The 26,828-nt window shown below is 39.2% G+C and overlaps 1 long non-coding RNA gene across 2 annotated transcripts in view; it reads right to left on the bottom strand.

The window, feature by feature from the left end:
• LOC138442677 (uncharacterized) overlaps positions 1-26,401 on the bottom strand; it is a 30,160-nt gene extending 3,759 nt beyond the window's left edge. The window contains exons 1-3 of one of the 2 annotated variants that reach the window (XR_011257829.1): positions 26,329-26,401; positions 14,925-15,066; positions 11,700-12,043 (exon numbers count right to left, since the gene is read on the bottom strand). This is a non-coding gene — a long non-coding RNA (uncharacterized lncRNA). Of the gene's footprint in view, positions 1-11,646; positions 12,044-14,924; positions 15,067-26,328 lie in introns of those variants that run through there. The other variant, XR_011257828.1, reaches the window with a different exon arrangement.
• Positions 26,402-26,828: the final 427 nt, after the last annotated feature.

Here is a 26,828-nt window from a genome sequence, read left to right as displayed (position 1 = left end):
GATATGGACGTGACAGAAGCAGAAGATATTAAGAAGAGGTGGCAAGAATACACAGAAGAACTGTACAAAAAAGATCTTCACAGCCAAGATAATCACGATGGTGTGATCACTCACCTAGAGCCAGACATCCTGGAATGTGAAATCAAGTGGGCCTTAGAAAGCATCACTATGAACAAAGCTAGTGGAGGGGATGGAATTTCAGCTGAACTATTTCAAATCCTGAAAGATGATGCTGTGAAATTGCTGCACTCAATTTGCCAGCAAATTTGGAAAACTCAGCAGTGGCCACAGGACTGGAAAAGGTCCGTTTTCATTCCAATCCCAAAGAAAGGCAATGCCAAAGAATGCTCAAACTACTGCGCAATTGCACTCATCTCACATGCTAGTAAAGTAATGCTCCAAATTCTCCAAGCCAGGCTTCAGCAATATGTGAACCGTGAACTCCCTGATGTTCAAGCTGGTTTTAGAAAAGGCAGAGGAACCAGAGATCAAATTGCCAACATCTGCTGGATCATTGAAAAGGCAAGAGAGTTTCAGAAAAACATCTATTTCTGCTTTATTGACTATGCCAAAGCCTTGGACTGTGTGGATCACAATAAACTGTGGAAAATTCTGAAGGAGATGGGATACCAGACCACCTGACCTGCCTCTTGAGAAACCTTTATGCAGGTCAGGAAGAAACAGTTAGAATTGGACATGGAACAACAGACTGGTTCCAAATAGCAAAAGGGGTATGTCAAGGCTGTATATTGTCATCCTGCTTATTTAACTTACATGCAGAGTACATCATGAAAAACACTGGGCTGGAGGAAACACAAGCTGGAATCAAGATTGCTGGGAGAAATATCAATAACCTCAGATATGCAGATGACACCACCTTTATGGAACTAAAGAGCCTCTTGATGAAAGTGAAAGAGGAGAGTGAAAAAGTTGGCTTAAAGCTCAACATTCAGAAAACAAAGATCATGGCATCTGGTCCCATCACTTCACCGCAAATAGATGGGGAAACAGTGGAAACAGAGACAGACTTTATTTTGGGGGATCCATAATCACTGCACATGGTGATTGTAGGCACGAAATTAAAAGACACTTATTCCTTGGAAGGAAAGTTATGACCAACCTAGACAGGATATTCAAAAGCAGAGACATTACTTTTTCAACAAAGGTCCGTCTAGTCAAGGCTATGGTTTTTCCAGTAGTCATGCATGTGAGAGTTGGAATATAAAGAAAGCTAAGTGACAAAGAATTGACGCTTTTGAACTTTGGTGTTAGAGAAGATTCTTGAGAGTTCCTTGGACTTCAAGGAGATCCAACCAGTCCATCCTAAAGGAAACCAGTCCTGGATGTTCATTGGAAGGACTGATGTTGAAGGTGAAACTCCAATATTTTGATGTGAAGAGATGACTCATTTGAAAAGACCCTGATGTTGGGAAAGATTGAGGGCAGGAGGAGAAGGGGATGACAGAGTTAGAGATAATTAGATGGCATCACCGACTCAATGGACATGGGTTTGGGGTAGACTCTGTCAGTTTGTGATGGACAGGGAGGCCTGGTGTGATATGGTTTATGGGGTTGCAAAGAGTTGTCTACGACTGAGCGACTGAACTGGACTGAATTAGCCTCCAATCAAAATAAATGAATAAAATTTAAAAATATGAAATCGTGGCCTAATTTCCTAAATCCTGTCAAGTTACCTATGACCATATATCATGCTGCTGCTGCTGCTAAGTCACTTCGGTCATGTCCAACTCTGTGTAACCCCATAGACAGCATCCCACCAGGCTCCCCCGTCCCTGGGATTCTCCAGGCAAGAACACTGGCATGGGTTGCCATTTCCTTCTCCAATGCATGAAAGTGAAAAGTGAAAGTGAAGTCGCTCAGTTGTGGTCGACTCTTAGCGACCCCATGGACTGCAGCTTACCAGGCTCCTCCGTCCATGGGATTTTCCAGACAAGAGTACTGGAATGGATTGCCATTGCTTTTCCGACTATATATCATATCCCTTAAGTATTCTTCATAGTCCACAGTAAGGTGTTATTGGGAATTCCATGGTAATTCAGTGGTTAAGATCCCTTACTTCGATAGCAGGGACCACAAGTTTGGTCCCTAGTCAGGAAACTAAGATCCGACATACCACATGGTGCAGCCTTTCAAAAAAAAAAATAAAGAAAAGCTATAAAATAAAACACTGAGTCTGTCTGCCCATGGGAAAAAAAGAGAGCAGGCTTTATCACAATCCATAGCAAAATATGAATAAATTATACTCACTGGCTAATCCTCCTTTGCTTTATGTTGACTTTCAAATAATTTAGCAGATTAGAAGGAAACTTTATTTTTACAAAACTCTTCTGCCCTTATCATGGTGCCAAAAATCTACCAGCTACAAAAATGCTTCATTATCTCTACTAATTTTCTCCTGACATTTTTTATCCTTGCAATAATCAGCTAATTATTTATAATTTCTTATTTTAAAAGAAGACTGTACAGGTTATACTCTATTTGCAACCAACCAGATCCTTTCTTTGGGCTTCCCTGGTGGCTCAGACAGTAAAGAATGTGCGAGCAATGTGGGAGACCTGGGTTGGATCCCTGGATTGGGATGATCCACTGGAGAAAGGAATAGCTGCCCACTCCAGTATTCTTGCCTGGCAAATCCCATGGACAGATGAGCCTGGTGGGCTACAGTCCTTGGGGTCTCAAAACAGTGGGACACGACTGAGCGACTAACACACACACACATATCCTTTCTTTCTCCTATCCACTCTGCGAGTTGTAGCCTTGCAGCCTGACTCTTGTAAATAGTATCACTCCTAACTAATACAGGAGTTGCAATCATTCAGTCACTCAGTTGTGTCCTACTCTCTGCAACCCTATGGACTGCAGTATCCCAGGCTTCCTTGTCCTTCACCATCTCCTGGAGCTTGCCCAAACTCATGTCCATTAAGTCACTGATGCCATTCACCGTTTCATCCTCTGCTGCCCCTTTCTCCTCCTTCCCTTAATCTTTCCCAGCATCAGAGCCTTTTCCAATGAGTCAGCTCATTCGAATCAGGTGGCCAAAGTATTGGAGCTTCAGCTTCAGTATCAGTCCTTCCAATGAATATTCAGTACTGATTTCCTTTAGGATTGACTGGTTTGATTCCTTGATGTTCAAGGGGCTCTCGAGAGTCTTCTCCAGCACCACAGTCCAAAAGCATCAATTCTTTGGCGCTCAGCCTTCTTTATGGTACAATTCTCATCTCCATACATGACTACTGGAAAAACCATAGCTTTGACTACACAGATCTTTATGGCACAGTAATGTCTCTGCTTTTTAATACACTGTCTAGGTTTGTCATAGCTTTTCTTTCAACAATCAAGCATCTTTTAATCTCATGGCTGCAGTCACCATTTGCAGTGATTTTGGAGCCCAAGAAAATAAAGTCTGTCACTGTTTCCATTGTTTCCTCATCTATTTACCATGAAGTGATGAGACTGGCTGCCATGATCTTTGTTTTCTGAATATTGAGTTTTAAGCCAGCTTTTTCACTCTGCTCTTTCACCTTCATCCAGATGCTCTTTAATTCCTCTTCACTTTCTGCTGTGAGGGTGGTGTCATCTGCATATCTGAAGTTATTGATATTTCTCCCAACAATCTTGATTCCAGCTTGTGCTTCATCCAGCCTAGAATTTCACATGATGTACCCTGCATATAAGTTAAATAAGCAAGGTGACAATACACAGCCTTGACGTACTCCTTTCCCAACTTTGAACCAGTCCATTGTTCCATGTGTGGTTCTAAGTGTTGCTTCTTGACTTGCATATAGGTTTCTCAGGAGGCAGGTTAGGTAGTCTGGTATTCCCATCTCTTTAAGAATTTTTCACAGTTTTTTGTGATCCACATAATCAAAGGCTTTACATAGTTAATTAAGCAGAAGTAGATGTTTTTCTGGAATTTCTTGCTTTTTCTTTGATCCAACAGATATTGGCAATTTGATTTCTGGTTCCTCTGCCTTTTCTAAATTTAACTTGAACACCTGGAAGTTCTTGGTTCACATACTGTTGAAGCCTAGCTTGGAGAATTTTGAGAATTACTTTCTTAGCATGTGAAATGAGTGTAGTTGTGCTATACCAAAGAGAAACCTGTTGCTAACTCACTATGGGAACAAATAAGAGAAAAAGACTAAGGCCCAGTGGGGAGAATCTCAGGTTTGGAATGAAAGTAGAACTTTCATTAGTGGCTTGAAGAATGTGTAGGCGTGGACACTGATAAGATGGTAAAAATACTCAAAGGAAGCTGAATTTTAGGTAAATTGGTCATCAACAGCTGTGATCAGTAAGTAAACAAGTTTTGGGGAAATTAGCTGCAGATTAAAATATCTCCATTATCCAATTTTGGGGAACTGTTTTTGTTTTTGTTTCCTTAGAAGGATTGACTTCATATGAAAATGTTGTTGAGCACCCACTGTGAAAAAAGGTAGATGGATATTAGTGGATCTCTGCCCTAGGGCTGTGAGTCAGAATCTCCAGAAGTACTTGTTCAAACACAAAATCCTAACCCCTCTCAAATTCCAAAGGTCCAACATGTGACTGGGGCTACCCTCATAACTCAGTCGGTAAAGAATCTGCCTGCAATGCAGCAGACCCAGGTTTGATTCCTGGGTCGGGAAGAGCCCCTGGAGAAGGAAATGACAACCCGCTCCAGTATTCTTGCCTAGAGAATCCCCATGGACAGAGGAGCCTGGCAGGCTACAGTCAATGGGGTCGCAAGACTCAGACATTACTTAGTGACTAAACCACCACCACAGCATGTGACCAGTGAATTTGCACTGCTTGCAGGTTCTCCATGAGGTGCCAGTAGGGGACTGTACTAGAAAACCACTGTCCAAGAGCGATCTCAGACTAACCGGAGAGAAGACTGGCATTTGGCAGGATTTCACAACTGAGTTTGAAATGGGAGGGTGGCAGGAAGGGGATTCTGGGAGGGGTTTCGCATTTCCAAAATCAGAGACTGTCAGAGAGAATTCTGAGAGAGGAAGTGACAGGAAGCTTAGAAACCAGGGAAGACTTAAAGGAGACCCACCAGGAAAGAGCAGCTCTGACCTGCTAGGCTAAGGAGTTGGTATATCACCACAATCCTCGGGGATTGAGGATTTTAATAAAGGCGGGGAGGAACTGTAGTAATTTCATCACAAAACTCCTTTGACGCCCATGAAAGTTAGTGATATCTGCCACATTCTATTAAAAACGAGAATAGAACTTAATAATGCAACAGTACTGCTACTACTGCTGCTGCTGCTGCTAAGTAGCTTCAGTCGTGTCCAATTGTGTGCGACCCCATAGACGGCAGCCCACCAGACTCCGCCGTCCCTGGGATTCTCTAGGCCTGAACTCTGGAGTGGGTTGCTATTTCCTTCTCCAATGCATGAAAGTGAAAAGTGAATGTGAAGTCGCTCAGTCGTGTCCGACTCTTCGAGACCCCATGGACTGCAGCCTACCAGTCTCCTCCGTCCATGGGATTTTCCAGGCAAGAGTACTGGAGTGGGTTGCCATTGCCTTCTCCAAATGCAACAGTACTAAAAAACGACCATTTCTAAATGCATCTTTTCCCAAACAAAAGTGTACAAGTGGGCTGCATCTTGGTACACAGGGATTTCTATTAGACATTCTATATTAGAAACTCAAGATAAATTCATTTAATGCTGTGACAATATTCAAATAAAAGTATTTCAATTGTTTTTTTCAATTCTGATTGTAACTAATTACCTGGGAAGGGAATATAATTGATCTTTCTTGGCATATTTTGACATTTAAAATATGCATAAGCCCAAAGGGTAGGGATTTTCAATACTAAAGTTTACTTTCAATAAATCAAATTGCTGTTTTGTATAATATTATCCAGCAGGATTCATTCCGTATAAAGAATCAAAAGAACATTGTAAATAACTGTTAGCAATATCTCAAATATATTTAAACTTTAGTAAGGAATTAAAGCCACCACAATAGTCGTGTACATTTATCAGTGATTATACTGAGACATACCACTGGCAAATATTTCAGAGGCAGATAAAGCTAAGAAAAAGAATTTGGAATAGAAAAAATCATTTAAAGAACATTTGTATTTTCAAATAGAATTATGAAATGACAAGGATTTGTGTCTATTGGTCAAAACTATAATTCAACATTGGTGTCTGCCAACCTGTGCTGGTACTTAGACTGGGATAGATATTTGGCATAGTTGGCTCCTACCAGGAGTGGATTTTGTTCTAAGAGTTGCAAGCCACAGAGAAAAACTTTTAATTTCCACAGCAGTTTGTAAATGCAACTGTGAAAGCTTAATTCACATGAACATTAGTTGGAAGGGAAAATGCTGTTCAGAACACAAAAGATCAAGAGAGGTAAATCTCCAAAGCCAAAAAAATTTAATAAAATTCATATGAACATCAAAGGAAGTGAGGGAAAAAACTCATTTGTGCATACAAACAAGTTTCCGTGTATAACAGCTAGCTTAATTCCAAAAAACTACAGGAAAAGACTCAGTAGAAATGTAATAAGGGAAAAAAAAGAAAGGAAAATAGATTTAGTAAAATCTAAGTAGATGGGAATACCAGACCATCTGACCTGCCTCTTGAGAAACCTATATGCAGTTCAGGAAGCAACAGTTAGAACTGGACATGGAACAACAGACTGGTTCCAGATAGGGAAAGGAGTATGTCAGGGGTGTATATTGTCACCCTGCTTTTTTAACTTATATGCAGAGTACATCATGAGAAATGCTGGGCTGGAAGAAGCACAAGCTGGAATCAAGATTGCTGGGAGAAATATCAATAACCTCAGATGCGCACATGACACCAACCTTATGGCAGAAAGTGAAGAAGAACTAAAGAGCCTCTTGATGAAAGTCAAAGAGGAGAGTGAAAAGGTTGGCTTAAAGCTCAACATTCAGAAAATGAAGATCATGGCATCTGGTCCTATCACTTTATTGGAAATAGATGGGGAAACAGTGGAAACAGTATTAGACTTTATTTTGGGGGGCTCCAAAAATCACTGCAGATGGTGACTGCAGCCATGAAATTAAAAGATGCTTACTCCTTGGAAGGAAAGTTATGACCAACCTAGATAGCATATTGAAAAGCAGAGACATTACTTTGCCAACAAAAGTCCATCTAGTCAAGGCTATGGTTTTTCCAGTAGTCATGTATGGATGTGAGAGTTGGACTGTGAAGAAAGCTGAGCATCAGAGAATTGATGCTTTTGCACTGTGGTGTTGGAGAAGACTCTTGAGAGTCCCCTGGACTGCAAGGAGATCCACTCAGTCCATTCTGAAGGAGATCAACCCTGGGGCTTCTTTGGAAGGAATGATGCTAAAGCTGAAGCTCCAGTACTTTGGCTACCTCATGTGAAGAGTTGACCATTGGAAAACACTCTGATGCCAGGAGGGATTGAGGACAGGAGGAGAAGGGGATGACAGAGGATGAGATGGCTGGATGGCATCACTGACTCGATGGAGTCACATCACTCGTGAGTCTGAGTGAACTCCGGGAGTTGGTGATGGACAGGGAGGCCTGGCGTGCTGCGATTCATGGGGTCGCAAAGAGTAGGACACGACTGAGCGACTGAACTGAAACTGAAACTGAAACTGAAGCTACTACTGCCAAAACTTGAGTTTTCTTTTTCTTTTTTCAGAATGTATCTATCAATAACAATTTTTTTTATTAAGCACCATTCCAACTCAATTTTAAGATGTGAAATTAAATAAAATATAGCAAAGAAATCTCAGTAATTCTGATCCATTTTAACTTTGTTCATTCTCTCTCTCTTTCTCTTTCCAGATATAGAATAGAGGGAAATTAACTTTTGGCATTGGAAAAGAAATATGAGTTTGTATATTTAAAGACTGTAAAGACTTGCTGATGGAGATTATAACATTTCTTATCAGTCTCAGTTTAGTCACTCAGTCGTGTCCAACTCTTTGCAACCCCATGAACCACATCACGCTAGGCATCCCTGTCTATCCACAACTCCTGGAGTTTATCCAAACTCATGTTCATTGAGTCGGTGACACCATCTAACCATCTCATCCTCTGTCATCCCCTTCTCCTCCTGCCCTCAATCTTTCCCAACATCACGGTCTTTTCAACTGAGTCAGCTCTTTGCATCAAAATATTGGAGTTTCACCTTCAACATCAGTCCTTCCAATGAACACCCAGGACTGGTTTCCTTTAGGATGGACTGATTGGATCTCCTTGCAGTCCAAGGGACTCTCAAGAGTCTTCTCCAACACCACAGGTCAAAAGCATCAATTCTTCTGCTCTCAGCTTTCTTTTATAGTCCAACTCTCACATCCATGCATGACTACTGGAAAAACCATAGCCTCAACTAGTTGGACCTTTGTTGACAAAGTAATGCCTCTGCTTTTTAATATACTATCTAGGTTAGTCATAACTTCCTTCCAAGGAATAAGCGTCTTTTAATTTCATGGCTGCAATCACAATCTGCAGTGACTTTAGAGCCCCAGAAAAGTTATAAACCAAGATGTTAAGCCTTACCTTTGGTAAGCAGACATTGTTCATTTGGCTTAATCTTTCATCTTTTCCTGTCAAACATTTACTGAATCAAATAACCTGTTTATATACAGCCATGGGAAAAAGCCATTAGAGTACTACCTCTTTTTTCTGGAGAGACAACAGGGGTTAAGGGGCCAAACAGTAGTCTGGGGAGGCAGGGTCAGTGAACACTAACCTGTCTTGACCATTTATTGCCTTTAGGATCTTAAGCAAAGCACTTATTCATCCATGCATTCATTCATTTAATCACTTTTTAAAAATTGAGATTATAGCACCAAAAGAGTAGTCATGAAGGAAAGATAAATAACATGAAAGAATTTTGTTAACATAAAATGCTTATTTAATAATTCCTCTAGAAATTGAAATATTAGATGCAAACAATTATACATAGAATGGATAAACAACGATGTCCTACTGTGTAGCACAAGGAACTATATTCAATATCCTGTGATAAACCATAGTGGAAAAGAAGTTTAAGAAGAATGTATATATTGAGTTGGCTAAAAATTTGGGTTTTTACATAAGATCTTATAGAAAAATGCAAATGAACTTTTTGGTCAACCCAATATGTGTATAACTGAATCACTTTGCTATACAACAGAAGTTAACACAACAGTGGAAATCAACTATACTACAACTTAAAAATTTTTTATATTATATATAATGTATTTGTTAAATCAGAGTTTTGATTATATAAACTATTCCCTAAAACTAAGTAGGGAATTTTTTAAAGACAGTGATTAGAGATTATTGTAAAATCTTTTAGATTCCCAGGAAAAAAAGTTTTAGGGCCCAAACTGGTATCCTTCTATTTTTAAAGTTATTCTGATTTCAAAATAGAGTACAGTTAGGGATTGGGGGCAGGAGTAGGAGGGGACGACAGAGGATGAGATGGCTGGATGGCATCACCGACTTGATGGACATGAGTTTGAGTAAACTCTGGGAGTTGGTGATGGACAGGGAGGCCTGGCGTGCTGCGATTCATGGAGTCGCAAAGAATCGGACACGACTGAGTGACTGAACTGAACTGAACTGAAGATTTATTTAATGTAATCACTCAACAAACATTTATTGAGTACCTATTATGTACCAAAAATATATTCTATTCCTTGAAAAATTTAGGCACACAAAAATCTCTGAGCACAGTCAAATAATGAAATATTTGTGAAGGGAGAAAAGTGATAAAATTTTTTTCTAAGTACTCATAAACACAAGCCATCTTGGTGAAACCTACTTTAGAAAGTAGAGATTTTTTTTTTTCCACCCTGAGAATCATATCCATTGCATGGAGTGTCTGGATGACAAGTCTCTTTTTCAGCTTGGGGTTATTAATAGAGTACATTATAGTTCTTTATTGTTTATAACAAAAGTAATATAGTAATTTGAAAGCATGTAAAGTAAAACTGGAAGTGTCCCTGCAGTAATACCTCTCCCTAAGAATAGCCACTATTAACATGTTTATTCATCTAGACATTTTCTATACACTAAATTATAGTAGATGATCCAAGAAAGTATAAATTTTCAAAGTACTAGGAAATTTGACAGTTAAACCTCTTCCATAATTGGCAAGTGCCAAAGAGAATCTTTTTCCCAAAAAATTATTTTTAATATTACTACTACTACTACTACTAAGTCACTTCAGTCGTGTCCAACTCTGTGCGACCCCGTAGACGGCAGCCCACCAGGCTCCCCCATCCCTGGGATTCTCCAGGCAAGAACACTGGAGTAGGTTGCCATTTCCTTCTCCAATGCAGGAAAGTGAAAAGCAAAAGTGAAGTCGCTCGGTCGTGTCCAGCTCTTAGTGACCCCATGGACTGCAGCCCACCAGGCTCCTCCGTCCATGGGATTCTCCAGGCAAGAGTACTGGAGTGGGGTGCCATTGCCTTCTCCTTTTAATATTTATTTTTTAATAATTTTATTGACTTATTTATTTATGGCTGTGCTAGGTCTTGGAGAAGGCAACGGCACCCCACTCCAGTACTCTTGCCTGGAAAATCCCATGGACAGAGGAGTCTAGCAGGCCATGGTCCATAGGGTTGCAGAGAGTTGGACACGAGCTAAGAGGCTAAGCATGAACACACGTGCTGGGTCTTTGTTGCTGCTTAGGCTTTGCACTAAGGAGAAGGCAATGGCACCCCACTCCAGTGTTCTTGCCTGGAGAATCCCAGGGACGGGGGAGCCTTGTGGGCTGCCGTCTATGGGGTCGCACAGAGTTGGACACGACTGAAGTGACTTAGCAGCAGCAGCAGTAGCAGCAGCAGGCTTTGCACTAGTTGTGGACAGCCGGGGCCTATTCTGGTGGTTTCTCATGTTGTAGAGCTAGGGTGAGTGGGCTTCAGTAGTTGTGACATGTGGGCTCAGTAGTTGGGACTCCTGGGCTTTAGAACACAGGCTCAGTACTTGTGGTGCATGGGCTTAGTTGCTTCGCAGCATTTGGGATCTTCCTGGATCAGGGATCCAACATGTGTCTCCTGCATTGGCAGGTGAACTCTACCACTGAGCCGTCAGAGAAGGCACAAGGATAATCTTAAGTTACCCAAAGATCGCCAAAACTGTGTGCCTCTCCCAGCTGGTCAGTGGTGCATTCAACATCCTTCCCATGCTAGGGTATAAGTGTGTGTGTTAGTCACTCAGTCATGTTCGACTCTTTGAGACTCCAGAGACTGTAGCCTGCCAGGTTCCTCTGTCCGTGGGGATTCTCCAGGCAAGAATACTGGAGTGGGTTGCCATTCCCTTCTCCAGAGGATCTTCCCAAGCCAGATATTGAACCCACATTTCTCACATTGTCGGCAGATTCTTTTCTGTCTGAGCCACCAGGGAAGAGCAGTGTATAAGTAGCAGGTTGCAAGAGAGGATATTTCTCCAACCCCTTCCCAGTCCTGTTGATGTCCATCAAAATAAGAGTTAAAAACTTCAAAACAATCACATAAAAATTTGGGCTTCAGTCTTCACAGAGCTTTAGCTCATCCCATTGATGATTGCCAGACTTTAACTTCATGAGACCACATGTTGGATATTTCCAGAAAGGAGTCCTTTAACACACATTCCCAGCTTGTACTCTCATTCAGATCTGAGAGACTATCATAATACTGGCCAAACATGCATGTGAAAAACAGGTTAATATTTATTCCTTCAATTAATTTTTTTCAATACCTGCTTCAGTTCGATGAACATTTAAGAAGGAAGACCCGGAGAAGACATCAAGGCCAAGTGAAAAGACTCTTCCAAATTTACGTGGCTGGCTGGTTAAGCAGTCACCTCAGGACCTGGGTCTGTACCCAGGTTAGGGTACTACTATAAGGAGAGAAACTTATAGGAGACATTAATGCAGCAAGAAAACAAAACAAAATTTGAAAAAAAAGGACAACATTTTAAGATAAACAGGGACTTTCCTGGTGGTCCAGTGGTTAAGATTCTCAACACAGGGGTCCTCGGTTTGATCCATGGTCAGAGAACTCAGTGCCTCAACTAGAGATCCTGCATGCGGCAACTAAGACCTGGTGCAGACAAAAAAAAAAAAAAAAAAAAAAGTGTACAAAATACACCATGTTTAGTTGTTTAAAATTCTTTTGTGACTTCCAGAAATTACTACCAAGAGCAGAAAAGCAAAACAATGCATGAGACATCACACACAAGATTAACAATTTAGTCTGTTTTTCTGGGTAAAACATTCTAAATGCCCAATATAAACTGCTAATAAGATGTTTTAGATCAAAAGACTTTCTGACAGCCAGAACAAAACCCGGAACTAAATCCTAGGAGTACGTGAATGATGAGCCTATTGCCTTTTTTACTATTATGGAGCAGGCTCAGGTCTCAATTATGTGATAGATTAAGTTGATGCCAAAATATTTCTGTTCTAATGCTTTCTTTGCTTTATGTCACATCTTAGTCTGCAAATGTATAATCACAGGAATAAAAATATAATAGAAATAAGAGCTGTTAAAGATTTTAGTCCACATCTTAAGTGACCTTACTGAATTTTCTTACCTGATTTTGACATTGTTGTACTCCTTGAATGACAAACATCCAATTCACAAACACCAGGATGTAAACAACTGCCTTAAAAATTCATTTGTGGAAAGAAATTTTTTGTTTGTTGGAATTTGGTCTTATGTGAAAAGTATGGGAAAGAAAAGAGTTTTTTAAAAACATGTTTTTCATCAGCTGATTCCCAGTTTGTCCTTCAATATGGCAAACAACCAAGGGCATGAGACTTATGACACTTAAAAGATTTAGTCTTATGTGACTTAGATATATACAAGACTTCCGAAGACTATTGAGGGAAAACATTATAAGGTCTTTCATATTTACTTTATTTTTTTTAGCTTGTCATTTCCATTGAATCCTTCTATCAGAAAACTCTGTCTCTTAAGAGGTTAATGTCTAAAATATTTCCAGAACTCCTACAACTCAAAAGAAAAACAAACAACCCCCAATTTAAAAATGGGATGGGATCGTAACAGACATTTTTCCAAAGAAGACATATAGATTGATCAACAGGTGTATGAGAAGGTGCTCAGCATCACTAATCATCAGGGAAATGCAAATCAAAACTACTCTCATACTTGTTAGAATGGCTACTTTCAAAAGGCAAGAAATGACAGGTGTTGGTGAGAATGTGTAGAAAAAGGAACCCTTATGTTTTACTGATGGGAATGTGAATTGGTGCAATCACTGTGGAAAAAACAGTATAGAAGTTCCCCCCAAGATTAAAAATAGAACTATCAGTTGATCCAGCAATTCCAACTCTGGGCATTTATTTGAAGGAAATGAAAACACAGACTCAAAAAGATATTGGTACCCATGTTTGCTGCCATATTATTTATAGTAGTCAGGACGTGGAAATAAGAAGTGTCCATCAGTGGATGAATGGTTAAGGAACATGTGAGAATATACATATTTCTCCAGCTCCTATACTTCAAGAAGCACCATCTGCATTCAGTTCAATTCAGTTCAGTCGCTCAGTCATGTCCAACTCTTTGTGACCCCATGAATCACAGCACGCCAGACCTCCCTGTCCATCACCAACTCCCGGAGTTCACTCAAACTCACGTCCATCAAGTCAGTGATGCCATCTAGCCATCTCATCCTCTGTTATCCCCTTCTCCTCCTGCCCTCAATCCCTCCCAGCATCAGGGTCTTTTCAAATGAGTCAACTCTTCGCATGAGCTGGCCAAAGTGTTGGAGTTTCAGCTTTAGCATCAGTCCTTCCAATGAACACCCAGGACTGATCTCTTTTAGGATGGACTGGTTGGATCTCCTTGCTGTCCAAGGGATTCTCAAGAGTCTTCTCCAACACCACAGTTCAAAAACATCAATTCTTCGGCGCTCAGTTTTCTTCACAGTCCAACTCTCACATCCATACATGACCACAGGAAAAACCATAGCCTTGACCAGACGAACCTTGTTGGCAAAGTAATATCTCTGCTTTTCAATATGCTATCTAGGTTGGTCATAGCTTTCCTTCCAAGGAGTAAGTGTCTTTTAATTTCATGGCTGCAGTCACCATCTGCAGTGATTTTGGAGCCCAAAAAAATAAAGTCTGACACTGTTTCCACTGTTTCCCCATCTATTTCCCATGAAGTGATGGGACCAGATGCCATGATCTTCATTTTCTGAATGCCAAGCTTTAAGCCAACTTTTTCACTCTCCTCTTTCACTTTCATCAAGAGGCTTTTAAATTCCTCTTCACTTTCTGTCATAAGGGTGGTGTCATCTGCATATCTGAGGTTATTGATATTTGTCCCGGCAATCTTGATTCCAGCTTGTGTTTCCTCCAGCCCAGCGTTTCTCATTATGTACTCTGCATATAAGTTAAATAAACAGGATAGGAATGCCTGTATTTGAGATCTGGATCTGCCACATAAAAGCAGATGTTATGAATTTAAAGATGTCATTTAGCATCTCTGAGTTTTCTTATCTGCTAAAAATGATAGTTGAGACATAACTCTGATTTTTTCAAAACAATGTTATTGTAAAGATCAAATGAGCTGATTGTACATCAAAAAGTTTTCTAAAGTGCTGTAAGAAATCAGAGCTATAGTGATAAAATATTTGTTTAAAAATGCAAAGTAGTATCTCATTTTTCTTTCACTAAAATCAGAAAAAAACTAGAGAGGTTTACAGTGGCATGACATTTTTTGGCCCTGAATCCATTTTACTGGACCTTTGCTACACAATTCAGATAACAATTTTTATTAACTCATCTGATTTTAATGATGCAATACTGTTTATAACAGATAGCACGCGTATGTTTGCCATTAAGAATTTCAACCAGTTTCTGTAATATATTATGTGTTAAGAGGTAAAGGATGGAGAGAAGCATACTAGGCATTGATTTTTTTTTACTTTACTAATAAAACTTTTACTAAGTACCTTCTGGAGAAAATATAGAGAAGGCTTCCCAGGTGACCCGGTGGTGAAGAATCCGCCTGTCAATGCAGGAGTCGTAGGTTCGATCCTTGGGTCAGGAAGATCCCCTGGAGAAGGAAATGGCAACCAATGCCAGTATTCTTGCCTGGAAAATCCCACGGACAGAAGAACTTAGTGGGCTATAGTTCATGGGGTCTCAAAGAGTCAGACACGACAGCACATGCACTTCTACTTCTACTATTCTACCAAAAGTTACAAATGGCCAACTTCAAGTACAGAAAAAAAATTTTTTTAAAGGAAAGAAACCAAACTTGAAAATAAAGAAAAGCCTTCAGGTAAGTCTTTTCTCCAGCCAAGAAGGATGTGCTCAAAGCTTGTTCAAATAAAGAGAGGAAGGAGCCATTAGAACAATAATTGTTGATATCAAAGAACATAAGAATGGTGTCAAGGGAATAACAAAGGCAAGGAAGATAAAGCACAAAAGTACAAGTGTTCTTAAGGGAAACAGAAGTTGAAAAATGCTTGCAAAAAGAGAGAAAGGTAATGAGTTGGGGAACTTGAGACATCCCTGAGGTTTTATGTTCAAGAAGCAGTTATTTGTGTCTGTGTCTATCTTCATCATTAGATTTCTAGCTTCTTAAAGCAAGTTGCATACCTTGGGTTTCCCTGGTGGCTCAGTGGTCGAGAATCTACCAGGCAATGCAGGAGATGCAGGTTCATTCCCTGGCCCAGGAAGATCGTACACGCTATGGAGCAACTAAGTGCATGCGCCACAACTACTGAGTCTGTGCTCTAGAATCCGGGAGCTGCAACCACTGCAATCACACTCACAAACAAAAATAAATAAATAAAACGTATAAATGACATAGCTTTATTCATATTATGCTTGTGTCTCCCAGAGAAACTAGTTCAGTTTCTTGTCCATAGAAGTTATTCAAAGAGTATTTAGAAGAAACTGAATAAAAGTTGCCTGTGCTGCAGTTTAGATTCTGGTTATGAAATACAGTGATAGAGACATAGCAAGACAAGGCTCAGTAAGTATATACAGGCTCATTTATTTATTATAGACATTCTTAGTGAACACCATGTACTAGGAAGTCTCTGAGGATAGAACAATGAATCATATGTGTTAGGATTCTGCTTTTCTTTACCAAAATATAACCCAGATCTTCCAAGTTTAGCATTAGAACAATTTCCAGATGATCAGGTGACACTTGTACCACACAGCCCTGTCTGTTTCCCCTGGCTTTCTATAGCTATTGGCATCTTCAAACTGATTGCCATTGGGATGGCCCTGGTGGTCCACTGGCTAGGACTCCATGCTCCCATTTCAGGGGGCCTGAGTTCAATCCCTGGTGAGGGAACTAGATCCCACATGCCCCAACCAAAGATCCTGCATGCCTCCACTAAGATACAGCACAGCCAAAATAAATAAATAAGTGCTCCTTAAAATAATAGAATAAAATAAACTGATTGCCCCTGAGATAACCATGCTGAGGGTAGGGAATGGAGTGAAGATTCTCCTTTAGGCAGTTTGGTCCTAGGATAGACAAATGACCCTGTCTTCATTTCCTGTAATCCAGCTAGAATAGTTTATTAAAGATTGGTGGATAACAAAAGGTAAATAAACCTAAATAATAGCATGGATTTGGAAGATCTGAGTTGAAGCTATACTCTGCCTTCAAAGCTCATGTACTACCTTACGGGGGGAAAATGACAAAAAACAAACAGATCTTATCTGTGTCCTTCCTTCTTGGCTCCCACATGGAGGGTATGGGGAGCCACCTTTAATAGTAATTACAAAAATACATTTCCAAACATTCTGACCCAATCTTTGGAGATCAAATTTCATTTCATATCAATTATGGGCCCACCCACTCAGTCAAACCTTCCTGTCTGAAGACTAGCTTCTCTCCTTGGCATGTATCAACAAGAAAAACCTAGTCCTTCAGACTGCATCACAACATAATAGGCTGAATTCTCTCAAGAGATACATACAGTTCAGTATAAGTGAGAAAGTTAATCCATGCAGTGTGGGTAAGATATGCTCTAGTTTCAACTTTGACTCCTAATTAAGGAAATGGGCTCTGTATCTTTTAAAATAATAACAACATAAAGCTAAAAGTTTGTTGACTATGTCTGTATATCCCACCAAACTGCACATGCATGTCATGCAGAAAGAAAAAAAAAAACACCACCACATGAACACAAGTCCAAAATTTGAATCCTGAACACTTTGGCTCAAAGCATTCTATAAAGGAAAAGAGATTGCAGGGAAAAAAATTAGAGGAGGAAGAAAAGCTACTCTTCAAATTTCCCCTAGTGCTAGTATAGTTCTGCTGCTGCTGCTGCTGCTGCTGCTGCTAAGTCACTTCAGCCGTGTCTGACTCTGTGGGACCCCATAGACGGCAGCCCACCAGGCTCCCCCGTCCCTGGGATTCTCCAAGCAAGAACACTGGAGTGGGTTGCCATTTCCTTTTCCAATGCATGAAAGTGAAAAGTGAAAGTAAAGTCGCTCAGTTGTGTTCGACTCTTAGTGACCCCATGGACTGCAGCCCACCAGGCTCCTCCATCCCTGGATTTTCCAGGCAGGAGTACTGGAGTGGGGTGCCATTGCCTTCTCCGAGTATAGTTCTAGCAACACACAAATAATCTCCTGTGTCCTTGTAACAGTTCTAGGAATTTAGCTCATTTTATAGGTATGGAAAACAGAATAGCAAGGATCGAAGTGAGTAAATCTGTTTATGTTTAGCTTGTAATTATTGTGCAAACTTTAGCTTCACGTCTTCACTCAATAGATAGTTATTGTGAATTAATTACATATAAGCATTATAATATAACATAGCAGAGACACAGTGACATACATTCTCTGTCCTCAAATTATGCCACTCCAGTAATGAAAGAAAAAAACACTGCACTAATGAGAAGGTCACTCATAAGTACTGAAATAATATTTTAGATGTCAATGTCAGGGAGTGAAAGTAACCCTCTAGTCATTTAAAAAATGAGTGGCTGGTGAGGAAAAAGAGGCAATGAACATGTAATTGAATACTCCCTGGACGTGTTAGTTCAGGTTAAAAATTCTCAAGCTACTTTAAAAATTGAATTTGTTCAGTTATATTGAGTCATTTATTCAGAGACAGCCTGAGGGTAGGGACATTAATTAGAACCAATTGTGGCAGATCCGAATCTAAAACAGCTCTCCACTTTAAAAGGCAGGGGGAGAAAGGAGTGGGGGAGCAACCTCATGTTTCCAGAAAAGAATTGTTCCAGAAAGATCAAAAAAAGAAAGACAATTATGAAGGGAAGCTGAATCAGAAGGTAAGAAAGGAACTGAGCAGAAAGAGAATGGCTGCTCTAAGAAGTAACACAAACTACGTCTGGCAGCATACGGTTATGACTAAAAACGTGGACTTAAACATTAAAAAGACCTGGATTTAGATTCTGGCTTCCCTGAGAAATGGTATCTCTGGGTATCTTTGAGCCTCAGGTTTCTCATCTGTAAAATGGGGAAAATAATAATACCTCTTTCGTTTACATGGCAGCTTAAAGGTTAAGTAACCGAATGCAAATAAAATGCCTGGGACATTGTGTGCTCTCAGTTGGTGGTTCCTATTTATGATGATTCAGTAATTTAAGGAGACTGTGTCCTTGAACTTAGTGAACATTTGGTAATCACTGGTGCCTATTAATTCAATGGAATGCTAAGCTATCTTTAAAATACATTCTACAGCAGCAATCCTTAATTAGTATGTACCTATTCATGGGTGGGGGCATTTTGAGAGCTTGAAGAGAAAGTTTTAGGACGGTGTAATCACAGGAATAGCAGTGGAAAGTGATACTCTGGATTAATGGACAGGGATTGGAGATGCTAGATGTTCCGGAATTCTCTGGAAAGTTCTACACATAAAAAGATGCATGCCCTTGCATCCTATGTGATTTTCAAATGTCCTTCTAGACATTCATGGAGGTATATGATCTGAATCTAGAGCTCTACTCCATTATACATGAACGTAAATGGTTTTTTTCATGATTTTAATGTAAATTTTCTAGGAAAGCCATTATTATGTAAATAAAGGAAAGGAGGTATTTTGTTTTGTTTGGAATTTTACCGAGGGTAGTTCACCATCTTGGTAAAATCATGTGACTCATGACAGTATCACCCCGATGACAAAACAACACAGCTGTGTATCAGTCTGCTTTTGTAGTCATGACATTAGAGTCGAAGCTACAAGAGAAAGATAAACACCATATGATTTCAGTCTTACGTAGAATATAACAAAGAAACAAATCTAAAAATGAATGAGTTAAACCAAACAAAAACAAACATGTAGATATGGAGAATAGAGTAATGGTTTCAAGAGGAGAAATGGGGATGTTGGGGAGGCCAAATGGGTCAAAGGGATCAACTGTATAGTGACAGAAATGAAATTTTTAGTCGTGAGTATACTTTAGTGCATACAGAAGTAGTAATACAATGTTGTACACATGAACTGATATAGTATTATAAACCATTGTTACCTGAATAAAGAATAAATTAAAAAAAAAAGAAAGCTCCTTAAAGGTATACAAAACCTGACTTGTTCATTCTGCCTTCCAGTGAAGTCATGCCTCAGCACTTCATATATTATTTCATTATAAATTGCTTCACTTTTAATTATCCTCTGTATTACAGCTAAGGCATTTTTAAAATAAACTGTTTGGTCATGGTGGTTTAGTCACTAAATCGTGTTCAACTCTTATGACCCCGTGGACTGTAGCCCACCAGGCTCCTCTATCCATGAGATTTCCCAAGCAAGAATACTGGAGTAGGTTGCCATTTCCTTGTTTAAAATAAATTGTTTATATATATTTCATCTAAGGATAATGAAGAAGGTATTACAAAGTATTTGCTATGAATGAGAGTGTTGAGCCTGATAGGTTGAGAACCATTTTCTAGAATGATATTTAATGTCACGAAAATATATTAACAACATAAGATTAAGTGAAAAAGTAGATTCAAAGCATTACCTATGGATTGATCCCAGTTTTATAAACAAAATGAACAAAATTTACAAAACTCACATTCCTTTCCCTGTAAGATGGGATCACAGTAACCCAGCTGAAGAGATCTCTATGTGCTCCACAGTTCTGTAACACATTGATGGAATATTTTGCTTTATTTCAATTAAATTATAGTAGTGAATTATAGAAGTGTATTGTTTGTGTTTGCAGGGATTAGATGGTAATGAAATATGGATTTTAACCTTGGCTTTATTATTTAAGCCAAGTCCTTTAACTTTTACAGGTTTATTTTGCAATCTGACAAACTTGAAGATACATCATCAATAACACAAGATTTCCAAGCTTTCTGTTACTTTGATTCTAAAGCAAATGTTTGTTGATTACAGGTTTAAGTAATATTTCCCCAACAATGCTCTACCTGGGGACATTTATGGTCATTAAGTAAATAGAGTTCTATGGTTAGTGTATTTTAGAAAACACTGGGCTAAATGAAGTAAAACATGTTTTTGTAGGTACGACTTTTCAATTTTCTTGTTAAGCTTAATGTTGTGAGTTTTCAAGAGAAGTATAGTGTGTAGCATTTCCTGTATACATTTGACCACAGAATTTCGGTTCATATACCCTGAGACTTCCATGGAAATAATGTTTTGCATAGCAAGTGCTGGGCCACGCTAATTTAAGATGGTGTATGTTTTAATATATTTTACAAGATTTTCTTTTCCTTTCAAAAGACTGACTCCCCATGGTTAATTTTCAGGCATTATAACAAGCAACAGAGAAAAGAGTGTGTATAGAGATTCTCTTAAATCATATCATTTGAAATCAGAACGTGTAAATTCAGGTTAATAGAAAGATGCTTGCTCCTTGGAAGAAAAGTTAAGACCAACCTAGACAGCATATTAAAAGGCAGAGACATTACTTTGTCAACAAAGGTCCATTTAGTCAAAGCTATGGTTTTTCCAGTAGTCATGTATGGATGTGAAAGTTGGAAAGAAAGCTGAGCGCCAAAGAATTGTGGTGTTGAAGAAGATTCTTGAGAGCCCCTTAGACAGCAAGGAGATCCAACTAGTCCATCCTAAAGGAAATCAGTCCTGAATAGTTATTGGAAGGACTGACGCTGAAGCTGAAATTCCAATACTTTGGCCACCTAATGTGAAAAACTGACTCATTTGTAAAGACCCTGACGTTAGGAAAGATTGAAGGCGGGAGGAGGAGACAACAGAGGATGAGATGGTTGAATGGCATCAGTGACTCAATGGACATGAGTTGAGCACGCTCCAGGAGTTGGTGATGGACAGAGAAGCCTGGCGTGCTGCAGTCCATGGGGTCACAGAGTTGGACATGATTGAGCGGCTGAACTGAACTGAATAGAAAGAAGGAACCAAGAAGGTTAACAAAGAACACAAATTGTAATGTGTGATGAGCACGAGTCATTTTAGAGCTAAGAGGTGACACAGAGCTCTCTTCACATCAAAAGACTGATCTATTTCAAAAATTTGTCCAAAAATACCAAGTTTGACATATCCATTAAGTCGAAATAGTGGGTCTGAAAGTTGTTTATAGAAAAACTACACAGTGCAGATATAGAAGGAATGTAATATTATATATGGAGAAAGGAAGAAATTAGGTGATTTGAAATATTAGATATATTGTGCTTTCTCAGTTATTTTAGGAAGATTTGGCCACCAATACAGACAACCTAAATTAAAAGCTAGAGTATAATTCTAGAAAGAACATAAATAACAAGATCATCCCAGCTGCAGAAAAGAGTATAATTCCTTTAACTGATGATTATTTTAAAGGTCAGCTGGTGGAAATTCACTGAATTTGTTTTGCGTAGGTGTATCAGCAGTTGGTATTAGTTTAAAAACTCCCGAATATTTGACACTTAAAGAAGTATTTTAGATCGTATAAATTTCAAATTTCAGAATGCAAATTATTTGATGAGTGGAATATCTATTGAAAAATTTAAACATCTAGGTTCACTTGCCCAGCTGTATAGTGTGCTTCTGGGTCACAGTTTACTGCACAAGATGGTTTGTGAAAACTGATCTTAATAGCATACCAAGTAAAATTTAATCATGAAGGCAAGTCTACCATCAAAATAAAAGCAAAACAAAACAGGTTATTGATTCTAAAACCAACTTAAGGCTTAATTAACATATAAGATCTTTAAGGGCAAAAGCAATACTGTAGTATATATTTTGAAAGTTAATCAGTTAGTCATGCCCAACTCTTTGTGACCCCGTGGACTCTATCCACCAGGCTCCTCTGTCCATGGGATTCTTCAGGCAAGAATACTGGAATGGGTTGTCATGCCCTCTTCCAGGGAATCTTCCCAACCCAGGAATATAACCAGCATCTCTTACGTCTCCTGCATTGGCTGGCAGTTTGCTTACCACTAGTGCCAACTGGGAAGTGCCTAGATGCAGAGAAACTCAGTCATACTAACTAGATGCAAAGGGCTACCAGGTCTAAAACGCAGCTCTGCACTCTTTCTCACATCAATGGAGTAGACTGTGTTTCTGGCTCCGAAATCTTAGCTGGACATCTGGGCAGAGCCTCCTCAGTGCCTCCCACCATGGGAACGTGGCCTGCCATCTTTTCTCTGTCCCACCTGTTGCTGCCTGTCCAGCAGTTTCCTTCTTGCTGATCCTGCTTCTCATGTGCCGTTGGGTAACTCAGCCAACCAGCCCTTTTTCATTTCTGTGGGAAAGAATGCCTGACTTGGGCCTCAGTCCAAAGAGTGTAGCTAGTTCAACAGTCTCTTTTAGCACAATATGGGACATAGATTTAGAGGCTATATGATAAATGTCCTTTGTTGACAGGGAAAAATCTCAGAAATATGTACTTGGTTTCTGGAAGAAATATAAAAATGCTTCAGGGAATTTGCCTGCAGTCCAGTGGTTAAAACTCTGAGCTTTCCTTGTGTAGGGTGTGGGTTCAATCCTTGGTCAGGGAACTATGATCCCACAAGGCTAGTGGTGCAGCACACACACACACACACACACACACAAACTTCAGGTAGAATGTTTAGAGAACACGGAATGTCAATTCCTTACAATTCTTCAGGAGAATTACGGTACTATTGCATATGTATGGAATCTAGGAAAATGGTACTGATGAACCTATTTGCAGGGCAGGAATAGAGACCTGGAGGTAGGTAATGGACTTGTGGACACAGTAGAAGGAGCAGGGGTGATGAATTGAGAGAGCAGCATTGATATATATATATATATACACTATCATATGTAAAATAGATAGTGGAAAGCTGTTGTATAGCGCAGGGAGCTCAGTTCAGTGCTCTGTGAAGACCGAGATGGTGCGGGTGGTAGGAGGGAGGCTCAAGAGAGGGAATATATATATTTATGGCTGATTAATGTTGTTGTAGGACAGAAACCAACATAACACCACAAAGCAATTATCCTCCAATGAAAAGTAAAGAAATGCTAAAATGGATAACAACAACAACAACAAAATTATGGTACTATGCATGCTTTCAGAGTAATGTGGCAGGTAGTGAAATCTTGATAAATGTAAATACACTGTCTTTTTTTCAGGCACTTCAACTTCTCTACTGAATGTGCTGATATTTTAATTTCAAAGTAGACAATACAAATAATAATAAACACAAAAATAAATTCAAAGTTTGGACATCTGTATTTTTTTTGGAAATTTGCGAATTCATGGAAATTTCTCATCTGAAAGATTATCCTTATAGCAACTGACTATAACTTTATCTACAAATTTACATATCAATGTGAAGCCTGAGTTGATGTCATAGAATCTTTCTCGGATTTTCAAGCCCTAGCTCATGCTTGCCACACAGAACTTCATGTTACCCTGAAAAACAAGTACAGGAACAACAGAAAAGCATATCCTTTCTCAATGCTTTCAGCAAGAGAACGCGATGACATTTGGTATTTTTGGTAAAGCAGTTATGTGGGTCAATCCAAGCATTAGCATGTAATCATCTTCTATCTGCGAAAAAGGTTGGTCAGGTAAAAATATTAATTTATCTGACAATTGTAAGTCCTGTGCTATTAAAGGAAGAAAGGAAGGAAGAAAAAAAGTAAGGTAAGTGAGTGGGTTGGTCCTAGGGAATGGCTTAGTGGGTGCTGTCAGCAAACAAGTCATTTTAGCTGATAATAAAGCGATTCATTGCAGGAAGAGAGCCAAAAGAGACATACTTTCTTAAACCATTTATTTGCCTTATTATAATAACATAATTACAAGAGTTAATATATACCATTTTTTTGTTATTTTTATTTCTCAAAATATTTTCACTCAGTTATCTTCATCTTCAAGTTATTTAGGGTATATAATATCCTGTTTTTATTCCCCTATGTTTGATAGACAAAGAAAGTTTGAAATGAAAATCCTGGCAAACTGCCAAAGCTAACAAAACTATTTAATGACAGAATTGGAAGCAGAACACATCACTTCTGCCTCTATTCCAGTGCAAATAGATATGTGTATTTCCACAAGTTTTCAGGCTATGGTTACCTAGAGATTATTTGCGAAGAGATTTCTTGAATTTAACACATACTCTGAATTTTTCTACTTGTGGTTTCATCTTTCAGTTGTGTCAGTGTGTTTTGTTTTCACGATTCTGCACACCACCCCCCGACCCTCTTTGCATAAAATCTTATGGAAGAAAGCACATAGCTATTCCTTGAAAGTATCTTTGAAAAATTCACAGTGTTAATACAAGTCAGCACAAGCCTGTATACCATATTTACTATTTTAGTCAAGAAACGCTGTTTGCTCTTGTCAAGCTTAACATTTATTATTTTACTTGTTTTCATACCAACCCTGCAAGTACATATTATTCTTATGTTTCAGATGAAGTTGAGCAATTTTCCTGGGATCGTATAGTAAGTGACAGAGCCAGAATTTGTACACAGATTGGTGGTACTCTAAAAGCCATAGGATTTCTACTCCACCAAGTTAACATGCCTGTCTCTTCTCTCAAAGTGCTGTGGGTGTTCAGATGGGGATAAAGGTATATACCTGGCTGGGCGGGGATGAGGATAGTGTGGGATCCAGAAGGCATTGGAATGAAGGAGCATTGGACCTAGTGCTTGGAAGATGTGATTGTTTTGATCATGCACAAATGCAAGGCTGAGAAGTATAAGCCAAGAACAGTGTGAACAAAGAGAGGGAAAGTCAGAGCATATGTAGAGAACAAGTTTGGATAGAACCTAAAGTGAATGAAGGAGAAGTGTGCTAAGTTTGGAAGCGTGTTTGAGGTTCTGAAGATCCTTGAACAAAAGGTGGTGGACAGTCTTTGCTACGAGTGGCTTACACAGATGGGTATGAATATAAAACACTCAGTCTTCAAATTTCGATGGTATCTGGATTAGGAGAATGACCCTATTAAGGGGAGATTTGTTTGTTTGATTTGCAAAGAGTAATGGAACCTTCTAATTGACAACATAGGACTTAAGGATAGATGGTGTTTGGGATACCAAAAACAAACTCTACTGACCTTTAGTTGAAAGAGAGAGAGAGAGAAAAAAAAAAAAAGAGACAGAGAGGGACAGAGAGAGAAAGATTATTGGTTTCTGAACACAAATCATGAAAGTTTTGGTGAAAGTATCTAGCTTTGATTTAGATAAACATAATTAGAAGTTTTCTAGAGTAAAAACTTTTAGTTATGAAACTCAATGCAATGCTTTGACTCTATTTCTTTAGATACAGCAACCATCCAATCACCACTGAGGTGATGGATTATATATATGCTACACCTATACCTAGGCTTCCTTTGGGAAGCTGGGAAATGGTATTTCCGGTAAACACGCTGCCACCAGAAATAAATTGAGGATAATTCTGCCCTGCCAGGAAAATGAATGAGATAGTTGGGATCCCAATGGCCATAGTATCTCTGATAGAAAGAAGCATCCATTCTTGTAGATGAATTAGAGAAAGTTCCTCCACTGGGTAGATGTTCCATTGGTGATCTCACTTCTTGGCAGGGTGCCTTTGTAGTAAACAAACGGCACAACCATATGAGAAGGTCCTGGCAGCCATCTCAGACTATGAGGAAGGAAAGAAAGGTATGTTCTAAAGATGGCAAAACCAAAGAGAGAAGGAGAGTTGTTCCTACCGATCATAGATGGGCCATATCAGCCCTGAATCAACTATTTTCAGACTTCTTTTTGTGAGAGAAAAATAAAATGTATTTTGTTTGTGACTGTTATTTCTGATTTCTTTTACTAGCAGCGAATTGCTAGTAAATTGACATATGGTATGATTTGAGAAGTACTATTCTCAATTAATGAATTAAACAAATGTTCCTTGAGCATTATTTGTCAGACAGTCTGTGATGCTGTGTCTGATAGCACATAGGGATAAAGACAGAGCTTACAGTCTAGGAAGTGAATGATGGATATGTACTTACATGGATAATTGCAGTATAGGTAATAGGGTGGTTCAGTTTGCATACTGCATAAAAACATCACCTCTTGAGAAACCTATATGCAGATCAGGAAGCAACAGTTAGAACTGGACATGGAACAACAGACTAGTTGCAAATAGGAAAAGGAGTACATCAAAGCTGTATATTGTCACCCTGCTTATTTAACTTATATGCAGAGTACATTATGAGAAATGCTGGGCTGGAAAAAGCACAAGCTGGAATCAAGATTGCTGGGAGAAATATCAATCACCTCAGATATGCAGATGACACCACCCTTATGGCAGAAAGTGAAGAGGAACTGAAAAGCCTCTTGATGAAAGTAAAAGAGGAGAGTGAAAAAGTTGGCTTGAAGCTCAACATTCAGAAAACGAAGATCATGGCATCTGGTCCCAATACTTCATGGGAAATAGATGGGGAAACATTGGAAATAGTGTCAAACTTTAGTTTTTTGGGCTCCAAAATCACTGCAGATGGTGACTGCA

This window comes from Ovis canadensis, chromosome 6, assembly GCF_042477335.2.
Source record: "Ovis canadensis isolate MfBH-ARS-UI-01 breed Bighorn chromosome 6, ARS-UI_OviCan_v2, whole genome shotgun sequence".
Classification (NCBI taxonomy): Eukaryota; Metazoa; Chordata; class Mammalia; order Artiodactyla; family Bovidae; genus Ovis; species Ovis canadensis.
The sequence above is the reverse complement of the archived record's forward strand: the minus strand, read 5'-3'. Positions and strand labels throughout refer to the sequence as shown.